Raw genomic sequence first — 10,000 nt, 5'->3', positions numbered from 1 at the left:
GATGCTGACGATGAGGTGAGGGAGGTAGTTGACGATGAAAAGGGAAGTGAGCACAAACATCATCAATGTGGTGCTGGATGGGATGGACTTCACGTTGCCGCGCTTCTTGGGGATCCGGCAAGGGACGCGCTTCCCCGACACGTCCTTAGTGACGTAGTCACTCTGATGACGTCCCCGTGGCGTCAGCGGCCTGTGCTGCAGCGAGGAAGGACTGTCGACGATGGCGTGGTGATCGGTGGGCGGGGGTTCGTTGGCAGGCTGGATGTCATCACGAGGAGTCATCTTCGGCATGGTCTGCTGGCCACGAGGGGTACTTGACGTCTCTGTTGGAGAGTCGTGACCAGGCACCACACGGCGATCTCCTGGAGACGTAGCTCCAATCAGCTCAGTGGAACTTTTCTGGGTTTCTTCTTCTACTACTGCTGCTACTACTGTTGCAGCACACCCTGACTTTGTGTCTGGCGTCACAGTCTTTGGCTGCATGTCCGGTGTTTGGTGGATGGCTCGGGACTGTGAGCCTTGAAGGCCTGAATCTCCTCGCCCCTCTTGAACGTTCGCCGCCTGTTCGGAGTTGGAGAGGTCTGCAGATGTGATGGTGATGCCCACGCTACAACCTGAGAAGCTTCCCATTTCAGAATCTTCCACTGAGGGACTCGGTTCTTCATGGTTCAGGTTCTTGACGGACGGAAGCAGGACATGTTTGTGTGAACTGCTGGCTGAATCTCTGGAGGAAGAATTCGTCCTGACGTTCTTTTTGCCGGCAGGCTTCAGCGAGATCAGCTCGGCGGTTGACCACGAATCGGTCGCCGATTGATTCGGTTGGTGTGCTGACCCTGGGCTGGCGTCTTCCACGATAGGGGTGATCGCCTTGGAGGAATCCTTGGCGGGGGTGGCTTCACTGACCGCTGCTCTCTTCGACATCTGTTTCTGCTTCCTCCTGTGTCGGCACAGCTCCAGCCCTATACGGATGTAGCAGACGATCATGATGGTGACGCAGGCGAGGAAGCACAGAGTCATGATGACGTAATAGACCATGGAGAACATCGTGTCTTTGAACCGGTCACTGATGGAGCAGATGGTGCCGTTGACGTTGCCCACACCGGTGGGCACTGTACGAGACCCGTTGAATGCAGCGAAGACGACGGACAGAGCCAGAGAGGCCAGGACACAGATGAGCACGTACAGCTTGATCCTCTTCAGGGACCTCTGCTTCTCCGCGGGCCGGCAGATCTTTTTGAAGCGGTCCCTGGCCACAGCCACCAGCAAGAAAGCGGATGTGATGACCAGAAAGCTGTTGGAGCAACGGATACACATGCACAGCACGGGCAGGTCAAAGGTGTACCAGAAGCGGATATCGATGATCTCGCTGGGCAGAGACAGCACGTTGACCAGCAGGTCACATACGCTCATGGCCAGGATGTATGTGCGGGTGGCGCTGGGTTTGAACCTCTTGTAGTAGACGAGAAAGACCACTGTGTTACCCACGACACCCACGAACATCAGCACAGCCAGGTAGACAATGGTGGGCATCAGAGCCTTGGTCCTGGACAGGTTTAGAGCCTCCAGATCCACGTCCTGGCTGTCGGTGGTCGCCAAGCCATGGGAAAAGTTGCCGCTCAGGATAGAGTTTGTGGCAGTGGTATCCCGAAGGCCTGGAAAGCCTGGCACACTGGGCATGTTCGTCTTGGTGGAAAACGTCACCACCTCAGTCGTCCACAATGACGATGACTCGTAAACAGGCGTTGTTCTGGAACTCGTCATCAGTGATGTGGTGGTTGTGGTTATCAACCTTCGTTATTACTTCTCTGCTGACAGTATCGACCTGATGTCCGGCACTGCAACGAATGTGCTGTTTTACAGAACAAAATGTTCTGTATTTGTTTTCAGTGAATGCCTTGTCACAGAGTATTGCCCCACTGTTTACTAAATGTTTCTGTACAGTATACCCAGTATGTTGTATTGCTCTCTCCTGGACGCTTTAAATGTTTAAGCGCAAAATACCCAGTATGCTGTCTCACGGTTTCATGGAAGTTTCAGCAAAAAACAACAACAAAAAAACATAGTACACTGTCGCGCTGTTTCTTGGATGTTCCACAGAATACTCAGTATGATAATTATTGTCACTCTCTCGCTGTTTCCTGAATGAAATGCCCAGTCCTGTCCCTTCGCCGCAGTTTGGCGACAGACACGTGTGAAAAGCGATGACCTGCTGTGGAAATCAGTGGGCAGTGTTGGGGAGGAGGCCTGTCCTTAGAACTGCGCTCACTTGTGACGGTTGACACAAAATGTGATGACAAGGAAGCGAAGAGAGAAACAATTCGATTTTTTCCCTCACGTGAGTCATCTCACAGTTTGTTTTCCTGGTATTCACGTGACCATTTGTCGATGACAATAAAACAAATATGTGCCAATTCAACAACCACAAACAGCTCTGCATAAAGAAAAGAAGGGCTACTGCTGTTTCAACCAATCTGAGAAGGGAACGGACGATCTCTCTCTCCCTCTCCCACCCTCTCCCTCTCCTCCCTATCTCTCTCTCTCCCTCTCCCTTTCTCTCTCTCCCACCCTCTCTCTCTGTGTCCCTCTCCCTCCTTCTTTCTCTCCATCCCTCTCCCCCCTCTCTCTCCCTTTCTCTCTCTCTCTTTCTGTGTGTCTCCGTCAATGTTTTACAATGCTTATTGTTCTTGACATGACTATGTGTTGCTTCCTTTGTTGTTCCGTTTTACGTTTCCGTTCACAGTAGCCTTTGTATTCTGTTTTTCATAATTATAATTCTTTGTGTCTTGTTCTTCCCCGCGGTCCATTGACTGTTTCATCAGCTATGTGACCCTCCTGTTTGAACCAGGTAGTTCTTCTTTTTTTTTTTTTGCAGTGAGAGCACTTGTTGTTATTCTGTTTGCTTGTTTGTTACAGTTTCTTTTTTTGTTGTTGTCTTTATTCATTGTTTGTTCGTTTGCTTTCAGGACGGGGATAGTTTGCCACACATGCTGGCTGCTCTGAGAGAGAAAAGAGAGAGAGAGAGAGAGAGAGAGAGAGAGAGAGAGAGAGAGAGAGAGAGAGAGTGGGAAGAGATACCGGCTTAAACAAAATGGAACAAGAGACAAAGGAAGAGTCACACACACACACACACACACACACACACACACACACACACACACACACACACACACACACACACACACACACACACACACACACACACACACAGAACACTGAACACTGAACACTGCAATGTTTAATGTCATTAGCTGAAAAGCTCTGGTGACATAGTAGGTATGAATCAGAACGAAATGGTGCAAATGAGATAAAATGGAACAGAAAATAACAACAGAACTGAAACAACATAGACTAGTAAGTCCAGTGGTCAAAATTTCAGTTTGAAGAAAAACACACCGGTAACTCGGAGTTACATAAGAATATACAGAAAATGTATGGTTTCATGGAAAACACGACCAAAATAATTTTCATAAGAGGCAAATCATTTCTCTAATCTGCAGATGGAAAATGAATTATTTTTAGACCAAATATCAGTAATGTTTCTTGCATATGTGGTGCTCACATAACAGCCGATCACATACTTATCTGCGATATGTTCAAGTCTCACATCCCTGAACTGAAATCATCTTCAGTGTTGACAATCTTCAGCAGTCCATTGCTAATGTATGACTTTTTCAACTCTTTGTTAAATAGTTCAGTTGGTTCGCTGTTATAGTTTGTTAGTTTTTCATTAGAAATATGTTATATTGTTATTCTTAAAAAACAAACAACAACAACAGTAAAACTTAAATCAATCATTTTCTATATGTAATACACGCACACACACACACGCACGCACACACACTTTCACTTACTCGCATGCGTGCACAGTAATTTCTTCTATTGGCATTCAGTCCAAGTGCTCTCAATCTGAGCTTCGCAAGGCAAATTTTGTGCCATGTAATTGTTATAATCTTAATAATTATACTTCTCTGTTTGAAATACTTATTTAAATGAATAGAGCCATTTCTACCTATCATTGCTCTCTATTTCTGCGTGCCAGTTTTGTTTGTAACATGATATAAGTTTATCTTTGAATTCCGATTAAAGCCGCTCTCGTGCCCTACTCCTTGGCACATCCAAAGGAGACCGAATCCATGTTCTGTTAGTGTTTTCTTGATGTGGAATACCCAGTTCTGTTTGTCCTTCTCCTCTTGCAGCAGCAGCATCTCGTATATTTGTCTACACAATCGTAATGTTGGCAGCCTTGTTAGTTTGAGCCAATATTTTATGCATTTTACTATTGATCTAATATACAATAGGGTACCTGCCGGTTTCGCCATACATCGTGTGTTTGATGAGTGTAATGGAACACCAAGAAAGCGCTTCACTGCAAATGTATGTACCTTTTCCATTTGGTTATTTGAACATGAGTCCCCATATTTCCGCTCCATAGTTCAAGGCTGGTTCAATTTGTGTGTCGACGAAAAGTTTCCAAAAAACTGTGCACAGAGAGAGAGAGAGAGAGAGAGAGAGAGAGAGAGAGAGAGAGAGAGAGAGAGAGAGAGAAGCATGTTTACATATCAATAAACATCATGGACATAAACACGCACACGCACACATAATTGATAGGCTTGCATTTGCATTCTGAGACTACACAAGGGAGGATATTCAAGATTAGAAAAATGAAAGGAATAACTTATTAACGGATGATTTCCATGCATTCCTCAAATGGAATGTTAAACAAAACGAGGGGAATTGAATATTTAGTCTACTTTCATACAGCTGAGAAAGGGGACGAGGGTTGCACGCGGAAATCTTACTGAAGTAAGTAAAGTAAAAGCAAAATGAAAGCTTATATAGCGCCATACCCCCATCTCAGATGTGGCACACTGCGCTTTACAATAAGATATTCAAACTTATTCTCAAGGCCTGACTAAGCGCGTTGGGTTACGCTGCTGGTCAGGTATCTGCTTGGCAGATGTGGTGTAGCGTATATGGTTTTGTCCGAACGCAGTGACGCCTCCTTGAGCTACTGAAACTGAAACTGATTCAAACTTAAGAATTAGTGACAAAAAGTATGCACAAAAAAAATGCACAGGCTATTTCACATCTCACATCACATAGGGTCTAAATAACAAGCAAAATAAACGCATCATTTTCATGAAAGTCAAAGATACAACAAGGAACCAGGCATCTCCCAAAATCATAAATAGAAACAAATAAACATAAAGGGCACATGCAGTGATCAGATCAAAGTTTCAGTTCAGTTCAGTTTCAGTAGCTCAAGGAGGCGTTATTGCGTTCGGATAAATCCATATACGCTACACCACATCTGACAAGCAGATGCCTGACCAGCAGCGTAACCCAACGCGCTTAGTCAGGCCTTGAGAGAAAAAAAAGGTGAATAAATAATAGATAAATACATAAAAAAAACTACTACCACTACTAATAATATGTATAAGGAGCAAAAACGTGATGAAGTCAACTATAAGCGTACATAAATAAATAAATGAATAATAATTATATAAAAAAGTAATAATAATAATAATAATAATAATAATAATGATAGATAAGACAACAATGATGATAAATAAGCAAAATCAGATCAAAGCAAGCACAAGTGGACGGAGAAGCTGGATAACGCAGTTTGAAAAGATTTGTTTTAAGTGCCCTATTGAATGAGGGTGTTGAGGTGCGATGGAGGTGTGAGAGAAGCGAATTCCATTGTTTGGGTGTAACAAAATGAAAATGAATGCTCACCGTAAGTTTTTGTGTGAATTTTCAGAATACAGATAGTGTGCATGTCATGTGATGAACGGAGTTGCCTGGATGGCGAATAAATATAAAATAGATCGGAAAAATAGACAGGACAAGGATCAGTGAAGAAACTGTGACAGAACTGAGAGTTTGCATTCTATTCGTGCTTGAATGGAGATCCAGTGATAGGGAGCGAGTAGGGGAGTGATGTGTTGACGTTTCTTAGCCTCGAGTGTGGGTCGTGCATTTTTGAAGTTTGTCGACGGGCGCAATAGCCGAGTGGTTAAAGCGTTGGACTGTCAATCTGAGGGTCCCGGGTTCGAATCACGGTGACGGCGCCTGGTGGGTGAAGGGTGGAGATTTTTACGATCTCCCAGGTCAACATATGTGCAGACCTGCTAGTGCCTGAACCCCCTTCGTGTGTATATGCAAGCAGAAGATCAAATACGCACGTTAAATATCCTGTAATCCATGTCAGCGTTCGGTGGGTTATGGAAACAAGAACATACCCAGCATGCACACCCCCGAAAACGGAGTATGGCTGCCTACAAGGCGGGGTAAAAACGGTCATACACGTAAAAGCCCACTCGTGTGCATACGAGTGAACGTGGGAGTTGCAGCCCACGAACGCAGAAGAAGAAGAAGAAGAAGAAGTTTGTCAACACAGTGTTTGAGACAGCCAGCAAGAAAAACATATCCATAGTCTAGTCTAGATAAAGAACAAACCACTGTATTTGTGGTTTCTTTTGTTAGATATTGGCGAGAGGAGCTGATCTGCTGGAGTACTGCATATGATGACTTACAAGAAAAAAAAAGAAAAGAAAAGAAGGTCAAAACACTCTTATTCTCTTTCTCACTCAACTGACCTTCCTTCCTCCCAACTGACCTTCCTTCCTCCCAACTGACCTTCCTTCCTCCCAACTGACCTTCCTTCCTCCCAACTGACCTTCCTTCCTCCCAACTGACCTTCCTTCCTCCTTAACACCACTGTGGCCAAAAGAATAAGCGCCCATCATGAACATGTGAGCCACGCCGTGAGACTTCAAAGGGGGTGTGGAAATGCGGAAGTTCAGAAGTTTTATCGATGCAGCTCTAGAAGTTGCTATGCACAATCAAATGTCTCCTCCATCTTTCAGTCGGCTTCCTGCACGTGTGTTCCTGTAGGTGTGTAAGTTATATCCACATTTCGTCTGTGTGACTGATGGAGTGAACGCCCACGCCTTGTGAACACTCAGAATTCAGTCTTGAGCGGAAAAGTTATATTGCCGGTGTGAAATTGTTGTCAGGCACAGGAAACAAAGTATCGGTTACTGCTGCTGTCAGGAACACCCTTTCACCATAATGTTGGACACAACACTTTTGTCGGATGATTTTCAGATGTATGTTACACTTGACTGATGTTGCTGGGAGAGAAAGAAGCTCCGTGCTAGCTTTATTCACACAGCTTCTCTGTTTCTCAGAAATAGGAATGGACCAAGAACATACCACTGTTCTCGCTTGAATAACAGTCAAGGTATGGTTGTCATCCTGGAAGTTCTAAAGACGGACGCTGATGGCATTTCAACTGTGAGTTGCCCCCCCCCCCCTCTCTCTCTCTCTAGAAGATGAATACCATTTGCTGTTTGTTTGTTCTGTATATAATGATTTACGGACAAAATGTCTTCAAGACTGTTTAAACATGTCTCTTACTTCACTTCTCCGATCAAACAACAAGCAGAGAAATTTCCATGTATCAAAATTTATTTTCCATGCAATCAAAAGGAGAAATCATATACTCAGACCCAATTAAGTAGAATTAATGTCAAGTCCATGAATATTATGATATTGTGTCATCTATTCAAGTGTTATACTACCCCTTCCCATGCCCACCCCCAGTCCCCTAGTTTTGAATTGTGGTCCATGGCCAAAGTTCATTAAAACAATTTCGTTCGTTCGTTCGTTCGTTCGTTCTCTCTCTCTCTCTCTCTCTCTCTCTCTCTCTCTCTCTCTCTCTCTCTTTCTCTCTCTCTCCCCCCTCTCTCTCTCTCTCTCTCTCTCTCTCTCTCTCTCAGTCATCCTGGGAGTTCAAAAGACGGACGCTGATGGCATTTCAACTGTGAGTTGCCTCTCTCTCTCTCTTACGCATATTCGTCATGTAAGTTAAAAAATAATGATAACAACAACAACGATAACAACAATAACAGTAATGATAATAATGATAATAGTAATGATATTAAACATTTATTTATATTGCGCCTTTTATTAAAATACAATAATACTCAAGGCACATCACCCGAGTAAGATATAACACAAAAGAAACGGTCTAAATAAAAATCACAACCATATGTAAAAATCTCCAAAACCATTCCATGTGAACAACACAGTCACCCCAAAACAGCGAACTGGACCAAATATCATCTACGTAATAAAAACAAACAAACAAGCATTAAAGCACGTACAGACGAAATGTACACACACACACACACACACACTCTCTCTTTCTCTCTCTCTCTCTCTCTCTCACACACACATGCACACAGACACACACACACACGCACGCACACACACACACATCACTATTATGATAAATATATATGCATGTGTATACAGGCAATTCCCCCGCCCCTCCCCCCAACCCCATAATACACAATCATTATTGATAAAAACAATTTCAATTTCACTTTTAAACACCCGGGTGAAAACAGAAAACAGTGGGTAAAAAGGATGGGGTTCAGTTATTATGCTGGAGTAGATAAGTTTTTAGAGCCTTTTTTTTTAAAGGCATGGGGCAGTTTCCATATGACAAATAGTGAAAGGGAAAGAATTCCACACTTTTGGAGCATTGTAAGAGAAAGCTCTTTCACCATACGTTTTAGTTCTAATTCAGGGAACAGACAGAAGACGAGAGTCAGAGGATGAGCGCAGTTGTCTAGAAGGTGTGTAGACAGACAGAGAAGGTCATAGATGTAAGCAGGGGATGAACCAGTGAAACAATTATGACAGAGTGTTGCGAGCATACTATATTCAATCCGTGCTTGGACTGGGAGCCAGTGAAGTGGTTGAAGGTGTGGTTGAGCATGATCATATCTTTTCGCTCGAAGAAAGAGCCTTGCTGCGGAATTCTGTACCTTTTGGAGCTTATAAAGAATATAATGTGGACAGTTGTAAAGGAGTGAAGTGCAGTAGTCCAGTTTTGATAATTCAAAAGCACAGGCAAAAAGACGCATTCTGATTACATTTCAATAGTGAGTAACTGCCCCCTCCCCCTTTCTTTCTCTCCTCACTCTCCCTCCGTCCCTCTCTCTCTCTCTCTTTCATGTCTCTCCTCCTCTTCATATCCTTTGACAGTTTTCGTTTTTCAGTCAGGTATCATTGAATTAGAGGTCTCATCTCAATTATTCTTGTTATTTGCTGTGCATCTTTTTTTCTGATGGGTCGTTCGGTTCGTTTCACGATTTATTCATTTTAAAATTTCTGCATAAGATACATAATGCACAAAGAAAGCAGCATTTAGTCATTTTTCCCGTTTCAAGTAAATGATCCGGACCGCATGTTTTGAATGAAAATTATAACAGATGTGGTTATGTGAATGCCGTTTCCTTTCACAACCTCTATTTAAGAGTTTGTGTGTTTTACTTGTGTTTCTCACTGAGATGTTCAATACCCCTTGCAGCAATGTGATTTGACTGGTGACAGGTTTGAATCATTCATGACAACTGCAACAAAAGCGACTCTGTGAAAAGCGAATGATGAAAATACAGAGAATAAAGATAAGAAAAGATTTTGTCGCACCAACCCAACCTCTGCTGGTTTTTTCCCATCCTAAACATCAGGTTAAGCACAGTCATCAGAAGAGGCGAAAGGGTTTGTTTTTAAAGTGTCAATGATGTTATGTTAAAAAAAAGATGTATTCTTTATGTCTGTGTTAAATGATTATATGATGTTTCATGCCTATATTCTTACTGTGGCGATTGCATACGTGTAATTGCAGTAATCGTGTATGAGATTTATTGTGCTGTATTGTTTTGTATTTCTCTTTTTATCACAACAGATTTCTCTGTGTGAAATTCAGGCTGCTCTCCCCAGAGAGAGCGCGTCGCTACACTACAGCGCCACCCATTTTTATGTATTTTTCTTCCTGCGTGCAGATTTATTTGTTTTTCCTATCGAAGTGGATTTTTCTACAGAATTTGGCCAGGAACAACCCTTTTGTTGCCGTGGGTTCTTTTACGTGCGCTAAGTGCATGCTGCAGACGGGACCTCGGTTTATCATCTCATTAGAGAT

The sequence above is a fragment of the Babylonia areolata genome, chromosome 26 (assembly GCF_041734735.1).
Source record: "Babylonia areolata isolate BAREFJ2019XMU chromosome 26, ASM4173473v1, whole genome shotgun sequence".
Classification (NCBI taxonomy): Eukaryota; Metazoa; Mollusca; class Gastropoda; order Neogastropoda; family Buccinidae; genus Babylonia; species Babylonia areolata.
The sequence above is the reverse complement of the archived record's forward strand: the minus strand, read 5'-3'. Positions refer to the sequence as shown.